Source organism: Bos mutus, chromosome 1, assembly GCF_027580195.1.
Source record: "Bos mutus isolate GX-2022 chromosome 1, NWIPB_WYAK_1.1, whole genome shotgun sequence".
Taxonomy (NCBI): Eukaryota; Metazoa; Chordata; class Mammalia; order Artiodactyla; family Bovidae; genus Bos; species Bos mutus.
The window spans coordinates 20,991,552-21,011,858 of NC_091617.1; the positions used below are offsets into that span (position 1 = coordinate 20,991,552).

The 20,307-nt window shown below is 38.3% G+C and overlaps 1 protein-coding gene across 5 annotated transcripts in view; it reads left to right on the forward strand.

The window, feature by feature from the left end:
- Window positions 1-20,307, forward strand: part of NRIP1 (nuclear receptor interacting protein 1) — a 107,392-nt gene that overhangs the window by 61,395 nt on the left and 25,690 nt on the right. The window contains exon 1 of one of the 5 annotated variants that reach the window (XM_070367661.1): window positions 3,112-3,132. The exons of the other annotated variants lie outside the window; for them this stretch is intronic. The gene's annotated coding sequence lies outside the window, so the exon portion shown is untranslated. Of the gene's footprint in view, window positions 1-3,111; window positions 3,133-20,307 lie in introns of those variants that run through there. 5 annotated transcript variants of the gene reach the window in all.

Consider the following 20,307-nt stretch of genomic DNA (forward strand, 5'->3'; position numbering starts at 1 on the left):
GATAGTCACCCATGTATGATGGAAGCTGAATTCTAAAGGCATTAACTCCTTCATTCCTGTCTCCTTGCCATTACTTTGAATTCCTTTAGAAGATTGCAATGTAAACTTAAGAAAATGTATAAATGCCCCCCCTTTTTTTAAGGAGGAAACATAATTTATAAATAAAATTCTTGGATAAACTTTATAGGAGAAGTTTTCTTCCCATGCCATTCACCTCTTGGAAATTTTATCAAGTGGCTTGACTGAGGAAGCAGGAATTAGAAACTTTTTCTGCTGTTAATTGGTTTATTTTTAATTGGTTGGAGAGGGTTGAAAAAAATACTTCTTTATTACCTCACCTTCTCTTCTTCACTTTTACATGTGTGACTCGGAATTTTAGTAAATCAATTTACCTTGAAAGTAAAAGTCGCTCAGTCATGTCCAACTCTTCTCAACCCCATGGATTGTAGCCCGCCAGGCTCCTCTGTCTATGGAATTCTCCTGGCAAGAATACTGGAGTGGGTAGCCATTCTTGATTCTTTAGAAAATATATCACCTATCATTCAGTTTCTCAACTTTCAGAGAATTGGTATAAAAAGACACATGTGTTTTTCCTCAGGAAGGAGAAAAGCAATTTTCATTTCAAATAGCCTCTAAGAAAGTTGTTTGTCAACATACCGACTTTGTAAGGCACAGTGAAACTGTGTGCGTAAACACTTCACAGCCATACTGGCTTCCCTCTCTTCTGTGGGACTTGTTCCTCTTCTGTTGCCTGTGAGTGCTAACTACAGGACATCAGTTGGAAAGAGTCCAAATAAACTGGCTTTCTAAGCTTGAGACTTAATGCGTATCACCTCTGTAGGATTAGAGCCAAATAATCCAAGAAATTTTTATAGTTGATACTTCTTTGGGTACAGAAGCACTTGAAGTTATTTCTTTATGCACAAAATCACGTCTGGAGAGAAAATTCAACATTATAATACTAACATAAAGCTTTCTTGGAATTTGGTTGTTTCTTTCTTAAAGAAGATGCTTCCCTGTAAGTGTAGCTAAAGTAGAACCAGGGCACATACTTCTGGAAGGTGGACATAACATACTGTGCTTATTTGAACTGATACGTTGGACTTTGGGGCCCACAGATAACGAAGCTTCCGGGGATGCCATGATGAATGGTATTAGAAGAACAGTTTAGAACTGTCTAGACTTCTTATTCTGGACCATTTTGCTCCTGTCAAGAAGCAGTATCTTTGGGTCCTCCCAGGAAAGTAAAAAGGTATATACACTTTTAGGTTATGGCTGTTTGAGAGGATTTTAGGTTTGCCAAAAGAAAAGCCTGGAGGGGAAATCTATCTGCAAGGAAAGGGCAGTGTGATTCTGTGCATCCCTGCCCTTGCCTGGAGTCTGGTGTGCCCTTCTGTCATGTATGACCCACGCTCACCTGCTAGTCATTTCTAATTTACTGTCCTAATTCATCGATTTGTTATCACTAATTGTTCTTCATTTACTTCTGTGTAGTTTCCAGTACCTAAAGGGTTGAAAGGTTGCTGTAATTGGCACCCGCAGCTGCTCTTTCTTTTGACAGGGGATAATTTCGCAGCCTATGCTTTGTGTGACAGCTGCCTAATTGGGCATTCTCCCCTTGTAGCAAGCCTGCCTCCTCCAGCCTCCCTGCTGACAAATGGTGGTGGATTATAGATGAGGACACGCTGACCCATTCGACCTTGCTGAGACAGCGGGGAGGGGCCTCCTGCTACTTGAGGGAAGCTTTAGGTCATTTAGAGGACAAGGTCACCAGCCAGGTGGGGAAATGACATGATATCACATGACAGTAGCCTGATGACATGGTCAGCGTGTCAAGGACGGAGGCATCAGTATCCGTTAAACATTATTGCAGTACTTCATTGAAAGCCTGGTATTTCTTAATTGTTCTGCTGTTTTGTTTTGTTTTAAGAAAGAGGAAGAGTGCAAAATAAGACATGTTTTTAGCAGTGTTAAGGCAAGTGTGCACATGAGCACAGAGCTGGTTTAGAAAGCTTCCTCATAAGTTTCTCCAGTCATCTAGAATGGTTTGTTCTTAATTCTTATTTAGTTTGTGATCCCTTGATTATTAGCGTTTTTCAAGACTTATTTGAAAATTAAGGCAGACAAATTAAAATGAGGTATTGTATATTGGTAAACATTTAACAACTTCCGTTCTCATGCTAACTCAGTGATTGGCACACCTTTTCATATTTCGAATAAAAGGAGAATAAGCCAAGTGAAAAATGCTTAATTGAAAGGAACCTCAAAACTCTAGACTTAGGAGATCAAAAATAGCACCACAGCATAAGTGTAAAATTTTAAAGATTTTTTTTTTTAAGTAATTGTTGAGACCCAAAAATATTTTTTAATATCTTGGGATTATATTTAATGTAAAAGCTAAAAGCTAAATGAAGATCTTTTAGATATCTTTTCATTTTTGGTAATACACAAGCTCATCTTGGATAAGTAGATTTGAACTATATAATACCTTTTTAAAGTGTAAAATCTTAAGGATCCCTGCTGAGTCTATTAACCCTATGTTAATACTTGAGAGATTAAGTCCATATAAACTGTATTGGATAGTGTAAATCTTGTTTTAAAAACAAAGGACAGTTTAATGCAAAAAATACTGATCATGATTCTTATTTTCTGGGGAGAAAAAAAAAAGCTAATTATTGTTAGGTACTGTTGAATCTAAGCCCTCACTTCAACAGGAGCTAATTTCATACCCCTGAGGTAAAAAACTATCAGTGGTAAAAGTGTGATGAATTAGTTCACTGAAGTAGGCACATCTGTATTTTCGTGGCTTGTGCGTGGTGTATGAGTGTGTGTGTGTGTTTAATTTTGACCGTGCTGTGCGTGTGTTTAGCTGCTCTCAAACCCTGACTCAAGCTTGGTGGAGGTTTAATCCTGTGCCCTTGTACACGTAGACTTGATTAGTAGTTGTGGTTATCGCGGCAGAAGACATACCGCCCTCCTCCTTGTATTGGTCGGGACCTGGGCATTGGGGAGTCAAGGCAAAGGAGAAAGAAAAGAGATTTTACATTAGTATTCTATGAAAGCCTTACTGTCTGCAGAACAAATTGATTGCTCCGGTGTACCTGTGCTTGGCACCACTGCTGTGAAAGAAAGGTAGGGTTGTAATCTGTTTTATTGTATTACATATTGTGACACTCCAGGAATATTTAACACGCTCTCTTTCTGTGGCACGTGCTGTAAGTCTAAGTTTTTTAAAAAAAAAAAAAGGAAATAAATGAATGGGAAGTATGGAAGAGGAGTGGGCTATAGCTTTGTTTACTTCAGTCCATGAGAGTTCATTCGAATAAGATAATTCTGCTGAAAGCATCACTGGGAACATAACCTGATTGATAAACGAAACCCTATAAAGTGTTCTGAGGCACTAATCTGTTTCACTGCTTGAAATGTGTCAGGCAGAGATGAAATTCGAGCTAATATTATAAGGTTATAAGCACAAGATGAATGGGAGAAACCAGGGAGGTGGTTCCGAACCTAATTAGTTTAGGAAATGATTTTTAATTATTTTCCAGTACATTGTATTGTTAAAGGTCCTACATTACATGATGAAGAGAATAGGAAAGAGATTTTCATTAAAAGAAAAAGTAACCACTCTACCACCTTAAACTATATTAAGAAAATTAAGAAATGTAATTTTAACTTTACTCTTTTACTAGTTTCATTGTATAAACATTATACTATTTGATTCTGCTGTGGGAAAGGAAACTGAAATGTTTCTCCTAGTTGTTTTTTTTTTTTTTAATTTTGTGGAATGTTTTTCAGATAGAGACTTACAGTGTAAAATTTGGGATTTCTAAATATGAATTGAACAAATGTTTTAATATTTCACAAAATGATCTAAATCCCTGTGATTGGGATCCAGGCATTCATGAGGTATTGCCGGAGTCACACGCTTTAGGTTATGTGAAAATCTGTACCATGAGGGGAGAGGTGAAATTCCTCTTGTCCAAGTCTCTTGCCACATGTGAACTGCAGGTGCCCTTTGCCTCCTCTGTCCCTGTCGTGATCTTTGATTATAATCAGAGCCCTTGATTTAGGAGAGAGAGGAAGCAAAAACAGTTCACTGGTGGATTAAAGTTGTTTTCTATTGTTTACTTTTGTGTTCTTAAAATCAGTATATAGCTTAATATTTTTTTGATTACACTTTCCCCCCATTTAAATGTGTAAATAATTGTTCTGTATGTACTACTTATACATTGTACAAACATTCCAATACTGAAGATTGATGAAATCAGAGACCACAGACATTGGTCTCAACTTATTCCCAGATACTTTTAGAGACAAATGTGTGAATGGAGAAGGGTTTTTAAGCATTTGCTTTTTTTGTTTTTTGTTTTTATTCAACAAGTTCTTTAATTTTACCAATAATTTTGAGAAATAAGGAATGAATATAACTATTTTTATAGTAAAGATGAGAAACAAGAAATTAAATTTCCAAGTGATTGTCTAGACAACTTGCAAGATTATAAGCATTTATTAAACAACAAATACAGTACCGAATTCTGATACAAATCATTGATTAACATTAATTGGTTGAGGTCATGTTATTTATTAAGGAAAGAAGATATTTTCAAAGAACTTCTTTAATTCAGTGGCAAAATTGACTATTAAATATTTTTTTCAATGGAATGTCAACCATCAAAATTATTGGTACTGCATTCATTCTTACACTCTGAGTTTTATTGGAGGTTTTTTTTTGTTTTTGTTTTTGAAAAAAATGTGAATTGAGAAAATGTAGAGAAAAAATAAACCATAGAACTAAGACTCAAACATTTTATTTTCCAAAATACAACATGTCCTAAACTCTTTATCCTTCAAATTTTAGTTTTTAATTAAAAAAATTTTTAGTTTTCAATTTGTAATTACCTTAAAAATTTTGAAACATTTGTTATCTTTCACCCTTACAAAAGAAGAGATGGAATGTGTATATTTAATGTATAACCAACTCAGAATGGAAAGATAATGAAGGAAATATCAAGTAGAAGAGATTTATATTTAAACTCTGTTTTCTTGTGGTTGTAGTTCTTTTGATGGAGTAGGAGATTGTTTTTTTACAGACAAAAGCTATGTTCTATGTTTACTAAATTACACACGATGCTTAGCACTCTACTTGGCATCTAGAATCTACTCAATAAATACTTGTTAGTCAAGTGGATAAAGAACACTCCACCGGTCTATCCAGCTACCCTACACACTTGGTTTTTATACTTTTTCTATTTACACTTTCAGCTGTTCTCATGGTAGTAGTTTTCAGCATCTGCTTCTGTTCTGAAAGCATTCTAGGTATTGAAGGAACTAGAATTCGGTGTTTCAGAACCAGAGTAGAAACTGTTTTCGCAGAATTGTTTTTCACTCAGAGTAGTTCAGGTGTCCAACTGTGTCTTAAATTGTCCTTCCTTTCAACACAGACAAGCACAGATAGACAATCATACTTAGGATTTTTCTTCAGCTCACATTGCCTCCAGGATACCCTTTTCCCACATATGCTGGTCTGCTGTGATGGTACATTTTTCAAGCACTGAAGTCTGTGTCTTAGATGCATTCTGTGAGTCTAGGTCTGTTACGCTGACATCAACAGATGATTTTGAACATCCAAGAAAACTGCATTATAACTTTAGTCAGAGAGATTTAAATCTATGGAGAAATCAATCATTTGACTTATCATTATGACTATGACTTGAAGGCATGAGATGAAAGTCATTCATGAGGACAACTTTAAATATGTGGGTGATACTTCCCTCAACTCAGGTTAATGAGCGTATTTTTTATTGCTAAGTTTTCAACATTAGGCTTAGACCAGAGTTTTTGACTGATAGAACCTTATAGATCAGTTCATATAAAAGTACATTTAACAGATGAGAAAACTAAGCTTTAGACAGGTTGATACATGGTCACTGTTATAAAACTATTTAGTAGCTGAGTCAAAGCAAAAATACAAATTGCTGTCTTTATAAAAAGTGATCACTTTTTCACAAGATGTTAACTCTTTACCTAATATTATTCTCCTAAAATAATTATGTTGATACTAGCCAATAGTAGTTATACCTGTAGCCACAGTAATTTTAATTCATAACTAAATGTTCTATAAATTTAAGCAAATGGATGTTAAATCATTATATATATTTATATATATATATCATTATACATATTTATAATGATACAGTTTCAGTTTGCTTTAATTTACAATCTGGAAATGAAATACACACACACAGGATTACTGATTCATTTCAGTTCAGTTCAGTAGCTCAGTCATGTCCGACTCTTTGTGATCCCATTGACTGCAGCATACCAGGCCTCCTGTCCATCACCAACTCCCAGAGCTTGCTAAAACTCATGTCCATTGAGTAGGTGATGCCATCCAACCATCTCATCCTCTGTCATCCCCTTCTCCTCTTGCCTTCAACCTTTCCCAGCATCAGGATCTTTTCCAATGAGTCAGTTCTTTGCATCTGGTGGCCAGTGTTGGAGTTTCAGCTTCAGCATCAGTCCTTCCAGTGAATATCCAGGGTTGACTTCCTTTAGGATTGACTGGCTTGATCTCTTTGCAGTCCAAGGGACTCTCAAGAGTTTTCAGCATCACAGTTTGAAAACATCAGTTCTTTGGCACTCAGCCTTCTTTATGGTCCAACTCTCACATCCGTACATGCTGACTGAAAAAACCATAGCTTTGAGTAGACAGACCTTTGTTGGCAAAGTGATGTCTCTGCTTCAGTTAATATTTAATATTTTATAGCAATATTTTCTTTAATCGTGTAATCAAGCTGAGTAGAGAAAGTGGGCAGCCAACTGGGACTTTGCTAGGTAAAGACCTCCAAGGAGGTATACTGACCAGGCATGGCCCCCTTCAAACATAATTAAATGCTGAATTGACAAATTCAAGAAACACTCTAATTCAGATTGTTCATGGAAAGATTGATCATGGAGTCATCCAGGGGCTACGAGTTTGGGTTTGCAAATAAGTCCCAACAGTACATGTCAGATGGGTATCCAAGTTAAAGTCTGAGAGGGTCGCTCCAAAAATCAGTTCCTGACAAGACTGGACTTGCCTTCATCCTACTGGGCTGGTTTTATTTCCAAAAGAGAAATGAACAAGTAAATAGAGATGTCAGAAAATCAAGTTGACCAAGTATAGGGGCAGTGGGGAGACTAGTGGGCAGTGGAGATGTGGTTTAAGAACTAGAGTCATGCTTAATATTAAGTTTATATAAAGTATGTAAGGTATGGGGATGGGGAGATGGCAGTAAACTGTTCCTAAACCCTTCCCTCCCGTTAGTAGATTAAAAAAATACGAATAAATGAAACAAAACTTCACACCCAGCTTTTTGCTTCAGCAGCTGGGCAGACCAAGGTTTGCAAGCAAACTCTTTCACCTTCTAAACTTCACTCTTTCCATCTTCAAAGTAGGGATTAGTATAAAATCAAACTCGATAGGTTATCATGATGATAAATGCGAAGACAGTGTATAGTGCCTGAACCATTATATGTATCTGGTAGTTATTTGTTTTGAGGTGTGTGTGTCCGAGTGTCAGATAGTCATGCTGCAGATGTGTACTTTATACCACTGTTAACAGTAGGATTTGGCTAGGTAACCATAATATGATTGGTAGAGCTGTTTGGGTATCTCGAAATGAATGATGCATTCTTTTCGTCTTGTGTATTCAGTGTGGTGAAGCCAGGTCTAAACTCTTATTCCTATTTTTTAACCTGTTAATTTAATCACATATGTCAAACAAAAAAAAGTCTGTAACTTTAATGATTCACATTCACAAACTACATATCTTTGTCTTGATTAGTTATGTGATTTTTATTTGTGTGGACTTTATTAAAATATGTATCAAAAACTGTGTGTAATTTTCAATAACCACCTTTCCATCTAACAGTATAAACTATTGATAATTGAATCATGTACCTCACTTTAGAATGATAGGAAATAATTTGGAAAGTGAGAACCCAGAACTGATAAGGTGAAGTTTAATTTGCTTGAATCTTAGCTTAAAAGTTTCATTTTCTTCAAATGCCTCTCTTAGTTTCTAGACTTTTGTCCCTTTAATTATAGAAATTACTTAGCATTGATAGACTTTTGGAGATCCTTAGGACACTGGGGTGATCTTTGTTAACAAATGTAAATGCCAAATAAATAACAATTAACACAACAGTTTTCTCTGGACTGCACAAAATAGAGGAATATTAGAGATTTCTTATGATTTGACCTGTTTAAATAAAATTTTACCTTTTCATTATACAGTACAATACTTGTAATTTTAAATGAAGTGATTATTTCTTTTGATCTTTATCAAAGCATATTACTTGAAAACCTAAAGGATTTCTTAAAGTTATACCTTGTAATCATCTTTACTTGGCTTAACATGTTAAATTTAAGGGAAACCCCAAGTAATTGTGTGTGTGTGTGCGTGTGTGTGTATACATATATATATATTTCCCATGCTGCCAGTTGCTTTTTAGTATTATGTATAGAATTAGGCAGTTAGAAAGAAACTAGAATATGTATAGACATCCACTTATTCAGCAAAAATTCAGTGTCTCAGATATGCCTGTGGCAAACAGAATAAAACTAATTTTTGTCCTCACGAAACAATAAGTACATTGTAGTGGTAGAAGACAAGCAATAAATAAGTATTAAAGATAACAGCAAGGAAAAGCAAGCAAAAAGTGTTACAGAATGAGAGAAGTCCTATGACAATTGGTCTCTTGATTTCTCTGCTAGAGGAAAATGGGGAGACCCATTTACAGAAGGCCATTGGAAAAACCTTGCCTTGGGAAGTAACATTTAAGCTGAGTTGTGGAAGGAGGCAAAGCTTCCCAGGTGTCTCTAATTGTAAGGAACCCACCTGCCAAAAGGAGACTAAGAGATACGAGTTGGGTCCCTGGGTTGCAAAGATGCCTTGGAGGAGGGCATGGCAACCCACTCCAGAATTCTTGGCAGGAGAATCCCCTGGAAGAAGGAGTCTGGAGGACTATGGCCCATACAGTCACAGAATCAGACAAGACTGAAGTGACTTAGCACACACACATAGGCAGGTGGAAGAAGGCAAAGGAGCAGCTATAGGAAGAGTCTTCCTGGGAGAGGCACCTACACACACGCAGGGGCTAGGGGGCCAGAAAGAACTGTCTATTCTGGTATTGAAGGAGATCTCTGTATTTAGAGTTATGCTCTCCAGATGCTCTCCAGTATAGTAGCCTTGAGCCACGTGGGGCTTGTCCAAATGAGATGCACTGTAAGTGTAAACTACACACCAATTAAGAATGCAGTTCAGTCGCTCAGTTGTGTCCAACTCTTTGCAACCCCATGAACCACAGCACGCCAGGCCTCCCTGTCTATCACCAACTCCCGGAGTCCACCCAAACCCATGTCCATTGAGTCAGTGATGCTATCCAACCATCTCATCCTTTGTCATCCCCTTCTCCTCCTGCCCTCAGTCTTTCCCAGCATCAGGGTCTTTTCCAATGAGTCAGCTGTTCGTATCAGGTGGCCAAAGTACTGGAGTTTCAGCTTTAGCATCATTCCTTCCAATGAACACCCAGGGCTGATCTCCTTTAGGATGGACTGGTTGGATCTCCTTGCAGTCCAAGGGACTCTTCAAGGGTCTTCTCCAACACCACAGTTCAAAAGCATCAAGTCTTTGGCACTCAGCTTTCTTTATAGTCCAACTCTCACATCCATACATGACCACTGGAAAATCCATAGGCTTGACTAGATGGACCTTTGTTGACAAAGTCTCTGCTCTTTAATATGCTGTCTAGGTTGGTCATAACTTTCCTTCCAAGGAGTAATCGTCTTTTAATTTCATGGCTGCAATCACCATCTGCAGTGATTTTGGAGCCCAAAAATGTCAGCCACTCTTTCCCCATCTATTTGTCATGAAGTGATGGGACTGGATGCCATGATCTTAGTTTTCTGAATGTTGAGCTTTAAGCCAGCCTTTTCACTCTCCTCTTTGACTTTCATCAAGAGGCTCTTTAGTTCTTCTTTGCTTTCTGCCATAATGGTGGTGTCATCTGCATATCTAAGGTTATTGATATTTCTCCCGGCAGTCTTGATTCCAGCTTGTGCTTCATCCAGCCCAGCGTTTCTCATGATGCACTCTGCATATAAGTTAAATAAGCAGGGTGACAATATACAGCCTTGACGTACTCCTTTTCCTATTTGGAACCACTCTGTTGTTCCATGTTCAGTTCTAACTATTGCTTTCTGACCTGTATACAGGTTTCTCAAGAGGCAGGTCAGGTGGTCTTAGTATGATCAAAAAAAAAAAAAAAAAAATGAAACATCTTAAGGATTTTATATTGATTTCATATTGATGCCATAATATTTTAAATATATCGAGTTAAAATATATTCAGATTAATTTTAACTTTCTTTTAAATTTCAAGTAAAGTAGTAAAGTACTAGATAATTTAAAATACCACATGTGATTCTCATTACATTTCGTTGGACAGCACCTGACTAGAGTATAATGAACAAGGGACTAAATGACATAAGGTTGGTTAGATTCTCTGGAGCCAGATTATGCAGGACCTGGTAGACCTTAGAGAGGAATTCAAACTATCTGAAGTGAGAAGGAAACCATAATGCATTTTCAGTCAAAGGAATTTACCTTTTACAAAGAGCCTTGGCTACAGTGTAAAGATTGTGTTGGAGGGGCCAGTTAGAAAGCTAATATAGTAGTGTACAACACACACAGCACTGAACCATTCATCACAACAGCTGTCAGAGAATGTTACACAAAATAGAGTATCTAATCATCAGTGAGTTTTTTTTCAATGGAGTTTCTTAAGCTATGGGTGCAGGCGTTGGTTTAGGGTTTACATGTGTAGGAGTTCTCTTTCCTCTATGTTCATGGAATATTAAAAATCTTACAAAATTAAATTTCTACTACCTCCCGAAATACTGTAATTCGTGAAAATAGTGATACTTAAAGTCATTTATAGTTTTAAAGATTTTTAAAATTTTTGTCAAACCTGTGATATTTTGTGATAGTTTGTTGTTCAGTCACTCAGTTGTGTCCCACTCTTTGCGACCCTGTGGGCTGCAGCACACCAGTCTTCCCTGTCCTTCAGTATCTCCCCAAGTTTGCTCAGACTCATGTCCATTGAGCTGATGATGCCATCCAGCCATCTCATCCTCTGTCACCCACTTCTCCTGTCCTCAGTCTTTTCCAACATCAAGATCTTTTTCAGTGAGTCAGCTCTTTGCATCAGGTGACCAAAGTATTGCAGCTTCAGCCTCAGTACTTCCAGTGAATATTCAGGGTTGATTTCTTTAGGATTGACTGCTTTGATCTCCTTGCTGACCAAGGGACTCTCAAGAGTCTTCTTCAGCATCATAATTCAAAAGCATTGATTCTTCAGCACTCAGCCTTCTTTATGGTCCAACTCTCACATCCATACATGACTACTGGAAAAACCATGGCTTTGACTATGTGGACCTTTATTGGCAAAGTGATGTATCTGTTTTTTAATATGCTGTCTAGGTTTGTATAGCTTTTCTTCCAAGGAGCAAGCATGTTTTAATTTCATAGCTGCAGTCACTGTCCACAGTGATTTTGGAGCTTAAGAAAATAAAATCTGTCACTGTTTTCACTTTTTCCCCATCTATTTGCCTTGAAGTGATGGGACCAGATGCCATGATCTTAGTTTTTTGAATGTTTAGTTTTAAGCCAACTTTCTCACTCTCCTCTTTCACCTTCATCAAGAGACTCTTTAATTTCTCTTTGCTTTCTGCCAATAGGGCAGTGTCATCTGCATATCTGAGGTTATTGATACTGTGATGATTTGATAGAAGCTACTGACAGCACAGATTCTGCAGGCCTGTATAGCCTTTAACCCTCCCAGCTATTCTCTGTGATAGTGTGTTCTCTCTCTTTTGAAGTGAAGAAACTTGAGACACTTAAGAGTAATTAAAAAGGTGCCAAGGTTATAGGGTAGTGACAGGCCTGAGGCTGAAACTTAGTTCTTTCAGGTACATGTTGTGATACCCTTTTATGGAAATACTCGTTTTATTGATATATAGATTGTGTATGTGTGTATATTTGTGCAAGAATGTGACTTAGGTTTGCCATATTTTATTTCACTCAGAAGCTATAATTGCACTGCTGCTGCTGCTAAGTCGTTTCAGTCGTGTCTGACTCTGTGCGACCCCATAGACAGCAGCCCACCAGGCTCCCCCGTCCCTGGGATTCTCCAGGCAAGAACACTGGAGTGGGTTGCCATTTCCTTCTCCAATGCATGAAAGTGAAAAGTGAAAGTGAAGTCGATCAGTCGTGTCCAACTCTTCGTGACCCCATGGACTGCAGCCCACCAGGCTCCTCCATCCATGGGATTTTCCAGGCAAGAGTACTGGAGTGGGGTGCCATTGCCTTCTCCCCTTTTAATTTGTATAAAACTGGAATAATTCTTCATCTTTGGCTTTTTGCTCTTATTTTACTACTCCGATAGTACAAGTTTTGGATTATCTTTCATAGTACTGAAAAAATGCAAGACATTATAGTTCAGATGTCTTTTTTTTTTTTTTCTTTCCTGAATTGCTTTTAGTGTTTTGCTTTAGAGGGAAATTTATTTGCTGTAGAATCTGCTTCCACTTATGAGTACTTAGGGGACACTATATATAATGCTATGTGCTTTGCAGGTCTTAGTTCGTGAAATCTTTTTTTATGGTTTTATTAATTAGATAACATTATCTCCAAAGTCTTAGAAAAGTTAAGTTAGTTGGTGAACCAAGATTCAAAACCTGAACGCTTAGCTTTAGTATGTTACCCATTTTTAGGTATCTTTGAAGTTAAGTATCTTCACAGTATCCCCGTTATGATCAATGACACTGTGAACAGTATTTTTCATTATAAAAATCAAAGGACTTTTGAAATTCAAGTAAAAATGTTTAAAATTTTTTAAACTGATATTTCTTTAGCAGAATTGAAATTGATTTCTCTCTTATCACTGACAGGACTGATACTTTTTGGCAAGCTGTTTTAGTTCCTCTAGTTAATGAAAATAAAGATCAGGTAGCACTGAAGGAAGCTCTCTGTGCAGCATAAAAACCTGGCAGTTTGCTTCTAATGGGTGATCTTGTAAACAGTAGGATGGTGGTATCAATAAGCATGTGGTTACTAAGCAGCATCACATTTTTTAAAGTATCAAGTCATAGTAAAATACCTGTATATGGGTCCACTTTAAATTGCAGAGTCAGCTAGTTAGGAATTAGAAATGCCAGATTCTGGGTTTGCAGTGTTATCTTATAAACAGATCATTTAAAATACCTGAGTATCCAAAGCATTTGCAATGTGGTACTACTTCCCTGGTGGCTCAGAGGTTAAAGCGTCTGCCTGCGATGCGGGAGACCTGGGTTGGATCCCTGGGTTGGGAAGATCCCCTGGAGAAAGAAATGGCAACCCACTCCAGTATTCTTGCCTGGAGAATCCCATGGATGGAAGAGCCTGGTGGGCTGCAGTCCACAGGGTCACAAAGTCAGATACAACTGAGCGACTTCACTTTGACTTTCATACTACTTGATTTTGGAAAGGACAGATTTTGCCTAATTAACATAAAATTATATTACAGCAATTATATAAGTTAGTATCCATAGCAATAAGGAGCATAAAGAGGGGAAAAATAGCATTTCTAGAGGACTTGCTGTGTTGGATGTTTTATATGTATTATTTAATCTTTACAACTCTCCTACTAGATAAGTTGGTATTGTCCACATTAAACGGAGACATAAAAAGTTTTACCTAGAATTACAGAACTGGTGGATGAGCCCTGGTGTTTTTATTTGTAAAGCTTGTGGTATCTTTAGAAATAAAAACTAGAGGGAATTTTTTATCTTACAGGTTGTTGAAAGGTATAAAAGAGCACCTTTCAGAAATAAGCTGTAGAAAATGAAACTCTTAGATTTTCTTCAGCATAAATTGTTGAGATTGACAGAGGGTAGATTGGAGTGGTGTCTGGTCCTATGAGTAGCCAATCAGATCAGATCAGATCAGTCGCTCAGTCGTGTCCAACTCTTTGCGACCCCATGAATCACAGCACGCCAGGTATCCCTGTCCATCACCAACTCCTGGAGTTCACTCAGACTCACGTCCATCGAGTCAGTGAAGCCATCCAGCCATCTCATCCTGTCATCCCCTTCTCCTCCTGCCCCCAATCCCTCCCAGCATCAGTCTTTTCCAATGAGCCAGCTCTTTGCATGAGGTGGCCAAAGTCCTGGAGTTTCAGCTTTAGCATCATTCCTTCCAATGAACACCCAGGACTGATCTCCTTCAGAATGGACTGGTTGGATCTCCTTGCAGTCCAAGGGACTCTCAAGAGTCTTCTCCAGCACCACAGTTCAAAAGCATCAATTCTTCAGCACTCAGCCTTCTTCACAGTCCAACTCTCACATCCATACATGACCACTGGAAAAACCATAGCCTTGACTAGACGAACCTTTGTTGGCAAAGTAATGTCTCTGCTTTTGAATATACTATCTAGGTTGGTCATAACTTTCCTTCCAAAGAGTAAGCGTCTTTTAATTTGATGGCTGCAGTCACCATCTGCAGTGATTTTGAAGCCCAGAAAAATAAAGTCTGACACTGTTTCCACTGTTTCCCCATTTATTTGCCATGAAGTGATGGGACCAGATGCCATGATCTTCGTTTTCTGAATGTTGAGCTTTAAGCCAACTTTTTCACTCTCCACTTTCACTTTCATCAGGAGGCTTTTGAGTTCCTCTTCACTTTCTGCCATAAGGGTGGTGTCATCTGCATATCTGAGGTTATTGATATTTCTCCCAGCAGTCTTGATTCCAGCTTGTGTTTCTTCCAGTCCAGCATTTCTCATGATGTACTCTGCATAAAAGTTAAATAAACAGGGTGACAATATACAGCCTTGATGTACTCCTTTCCCTATTTGGAACCAGTCTGTTGTTCCATGTCCCGTTCTAGCTGTTGCTTCCTGACCTGCATACAAATTTCTCAAGAGGCAGATCAGGTGGTCTGGTATTCCCATCTCTTTCAGAATTGTCCACAGTTTCTTGTGATCCACACAGTCAAAGGCTTTGGCATAGTCAATAAAGCAGAAATAGATGTTTTTCTGGAACTCTCTTGCTTTTTCCATGATCAGCAGATGTTGGCAATTTGATCTCTGGTTCCTCTGCCTTTTCTAAAACCAGCTTGAACATCAGGAAGTTCACGGTTCACATATTGCTGAAGCCTGGCTTGGAGAATTTTGAGCATTACTTTACTAGCATGTGAGATGAGTGCAATTGTGCGGTAGTTTAAGCATTCTTTGGCATTGCCTTTCTTTGGGATTGGAATACCAGACTGTAAAATAGTTTATGAAGTCGAGCTTCTCAATCCTGATATTTTGTTGTTACCATTCTTGATTTTAGTTGGTTACATCCAGTCTTTTGTTACCAGGCCCACCACTGATAACAAAAAGGTCTAAATACTTAACACCGCAAAATATATGGTTTACCTTCTGTAATAGTAGAAGTGCTTTTTTTTACTGGCATTCTTTTTAAAGAGGTAAAAACTGATTATTGAACAGAGACTTTTAAGATGGCTTAACCATTTTTATACCTTCTCAGACATAATTTTACAAATAAGATTTGAGTCATGTCAACTGTCTGATGACCATTTTCTTGATTATATAGTAGTGATTCAAAGCACATTCTTGCTTAGTTTTGTTCCACTATGCAATTTTTAATGTGTAATTTTGTTCTTCCATTTTGCAGATTATCCAGAACTCCACTTAGCCCTTTTATTCTGAACATGGGTTCCAACCATTTCTACTTCACAGTGTTTATGCTACTGAATAATATATTTAGAACAAAAAAATTGCCAAATTTGAGAATCTTTTTAGCAGGTGAATTTTTTTTTCCTCTGTACATCACTCTTTTGAGTATTCCTACAGTGTGTAAACTTTTAAGGGGGTAGGTGGAAGATGCTTTACTTGGGAAGTCAATTTCAGTAGTAATTTTGTGACAAACCTGTGTTTACAAGTTAGATGTTTTGCAGAGAAACACTGACTTTTTGATTTGGGAATTTAAATGATACTCTCTTGTGTAAATATAATACAGAAACTTATAAACCATTTCTGTTCCTGTATCAAAATGCACAAAACTTATAAAAGTCTTCCTTTGGTGGGTCAAAGGGGGAGGATAGGATGAAAGAAGGCATTTTATTCTATCTAGAATGGGAATACATACTTAGCCCTGAAAGGAGCATCAGCCCTAAATGACAGAGAAGAAATAGAAAGGCAGAGTGATTGCACTCAGCCATACCAAGAACATTCTCAAGAAGGGCTTCAAAATAAGCAGCTAAAATAACTAGCTCCAGGGAAATGCAATAGAATCTTAAAGAGGATCTTGTTGAACCTAATACTTCTCAACAAGTAAAGTGAGGCACAAAAAAAAAAAAATCATAACACATGGTTACTTTTTGCCTTTCCTCTGTATCTCTTATAGCCCTAGAGTTTGGGGAGTTAGTCCAGCGTCTTCTCTCTGGTGGTCCCACCCAGCTCTTGTTGAAAAGAAGTATTTCACCTCATATGCAGGAAGGATTTGAACGAGATGTAGTTGGAGAACTAGCAGTGGGACCTTCTGCCTCTTTTTCTCGTTTATTCTACCATGGGATATTTGTTATTTCTGACTCCTTCCTTTGGGCGGTTGTTGAAACTTTTGGAGCCAAGGCTGTCATCTAGGGCCAGGAGCCATCAAAGTTTATTTAAGAAGAATTGGAGACCAGTTGAAACCCAGTAAATGAATTAAAGAAGCACCTGGAACCTTAGACGTAACCTGGCCGTACCTGACCCAGAGTAACCCGGCTTCTCACCCACCCAGCTTCACTAATGAACTTCGATTGCAGGCACTGTAAAGAGTGTGATGCTGCTTACAGTTAGATGTTTTGCCTATTTAGGGGCATAATTTGCTAGAGATGGTAGAGGTAGACAAATCAAGATCCCCCTTATGTGATATTTTACTATTTAGCCCTCTGAGCAAGAACCATCTGGTCTTTATTTCCTTGCCAACTTCACTACAACCCATCTACTTGCCTTTGTGCTGGGTTCCACTTTAAGAATTTATTTTCCAGTCTGTTCATACATAGAGTTGGAATACCAGCATCTCCCTTGAGATTTTATTACTGCTTATCTATTTCCCACCTTAGCTTCCTAGCATGGACACATACCCTCTTCTAACTAATAGGTGTAGTACCTAGTTTGTATATTAGGCAAAGGCAGTCTCTCTAAGCTTGCCTTTCTTTCATCCATTCATTCTCATGGCCTTGAACCTTGCTCAAGGCTCATCACTCAGGGTTTGGACAGTCCTAGTCTCACCCAGAGTTGGGCATTGATACTTGCATGATTCAGTATTAGTAACCCACCCCATCCCATCCACATTTCCCAACATAGAGAATATGAATATGGTCTTAATGTCAGTCTCAGGAGCCTTTGTAGTTCTCAGTGTCCGCAGCAGCATGAATAAATCAGGTATAATTAAACACTTAGGAGTTAAAAGAGGGAAAGAAGAAAGTAAACCATTTGACAGGTTGGGAAGGGTAGAGAAAGGCAAGAAGAAAGAAGGAATAAAGGGAAAAAAAATACATATTTAAGAACTGGAACAGCTCTTGATTATGCCCTTGGCTACTGGCACTACAGTCATGAGCTGAACCCAGTTGATGGGTTCTGACTCTGAGGTCTTAGGAAGCAGTCTTGAATCTAATAGTCTAAGATGTGTTGTCTTAGCAAAATTACAAAATGGAAGAAGTCAGAAAGATGGACAAGGAAATTGGCTCATCTGTGTCTTTCATGATTCCTTTTTTCCTTGATTGAAGGAAGCTTAATATTTTGTTTTACTTTTCATGAGAAAAAAAAATGAGTGTTCATTTCCTTTCTAATGGTCTAAAGGAATTGTTCTCTTTTTGAATATGAGAAATTGTCGTTAACGTCAGAACATTTCAGTCTCCTTTGCACACCATGTAGAATATATACATTCATATAGATTCAATAACTTTAGAGTCAGTTAAACTTCTTGGCTAATATGAGAATAAAGGTTTATCTACTTGTAAATTCAATAGAGTAGGAAAATGATAAATTTAACTGTAAAGTTCTTCAACATCAGTAAGTTTCACACCACTGCACGGATAACTTGACGAAAGGACATGTTCAGCCAGATGGCCTGTGCTGGCCTCCTTCCCATCCCCGAAAAGATATGTTATTCACTCCCAGGGTAACTCAGGGAAAGAGCTGCTTGTGGAATTAAAACACCCAATGTCCAATTAACCCCTGTTTTGGTCAGTGTTTCCTGCACAGTTTGGATAATTGGCATACTTTAGTTTCATCAAGGGAGGCAGCTGGTTTATCGGTTAGTTCAGGCCCTAGGGAATAAGAAATCTGAAATCCTGTTATGAGCTCAGCCCTGGCAAACTCTGTGTGACCTTGAACATCTTCTTTACCTCCTTGTGTCGCTCTCCCCATTTGAAAATCAGAGATAGGCCGTGGACGTAGACCCAGTTCATGAGACGGAGGTTCTGTAGGAAAAGTGAGGGAAGAGAGTGTTGATACTTGCAGAGGCCTTTAAACCATGGATTTGAGGGCATGGTTTGCCTCACATAGTATTACTGCAGTAGCTTAGGGATGCTGCCTTTGCATGGAACAGAAAGAAGCCTATTCAATAAAGCTCAAGCAGAGGGAGATTTATTAGAGGCATATAGTAGGCTCTTCAGGAGTCCAGTGATAGGAGAGCATTGCACTTCCTTGAAACTGGAAAACCGTTCATCAGCTCCTTGCTGCCTGTTCTCTCTCCCTTTTTGCCTTCCTCATTCTGCTTCTGTCTCTGCACCTCCTTCATTCTTTTCTCTCAGTATACTGACTCCTCTGTATGAGCTGTGAAGTATGGCCTCATTAAAGCAACCCCAAAATGAAGGTTTTCAGTCTCTGTGAATTACATATCCCAAGAGATGAAAGGAATTGGTCCTGTTTAGTCACACATTCTCAACGTGGTCCATTCCCTGGGGCTAGGGATCAGGGAGTAGGTTCTATATGGAAAAAGTCCAGGGAAGGAAAAAATGATAGGCATGTTTTGTACATGAAATGAATGACCCTTTGGCTTAAGTAAACATGTCTTAAAAAATCACAAAGTTAAAGAGTTTATTAGCTAGATTATTAAAATGCAGATCTAAACTACTTTTTTAGTTTTTCAGGATATATACAGAATATGTTGAAGCATTTAACAGACAATATCAGGCATGGAGATACAAATGCCAAAGACGATGTCTCAGCTCACAAGGAGCTTTATGTGGGGTGACTGGAAAGTGAAGACAATTTGATAAAGTCCCCTAGCCTCAGCTCTGTTGGTAGAATTTTAATGTTAATCTCGTGCTTAGAAAATGCCAGGCATATTCCATTCCATGTCATAGAACAGCTTGAGGAGGTAGATAATATTATTTCAATTTTACAGTTAAAGAAACCAAGCCCCAGAGTGCATTGGTCACTTGACCAGAGTTCAGTTCTGTTCAGTTGCTCAGTCGTGTCCGACTGTTTGTGACCCCATGGACTGCAGCACACCAGGCTTCCCTGTCCGTCACCAACTCCCAGAGTTTGCTCAAACTCATGTCCATCAAGTCAGTAATGCCTCCAACTATCTCATCTCCTGCCTTCAATCTTTCCCAGCATCAGGGTCTTGACCAGAGCTACCCACTGACAAATGCCAGAGTCAGGAATCCAATGACTGTTCTCTTAACCACTGTGCTATGTGATCTTTCTGATAAAAGCAAGAGCAACAACAGACACAGATTTTAGAGTAGGAAAAGTAATCTAGAGTTCTACAGGTGCTATAAAGTCATTTGCTTTGCCACATGTTTTCAAACTCATCATTATAGTCCATGGCAATGTCAACTCACAGGGAAGGCTGGAGCTCAGAAGAACCTCACTTGGTTTTGGATGAACCACTTACTGGCTAGTTTGGCTAGTTACTCAATTGCTTGTATGTTAAAATGGGAATGAATGTAATACCAATATAATATTAACCAACCTCAGGAAAAGAATCAAAGAAAGTATAACTTGGTATTTCATTGGAGAAGATAAGGCCTAAAGCACTTGGGGGAGAGAATTTTTTGTTGTTGTTAATGTACAGTAAACTCAGTAACGGGCTTCCCTAGTAGCTCAGTGGTAAAGAATCCACATGTAATACAGAAGATGCAGGTTCAGTCTCTGGGTTGGGAAGATCCCCTGAGAAGGAAATGGCAACCCGCTCCAGTGTGCCTGCCTGGGAAATCCCATG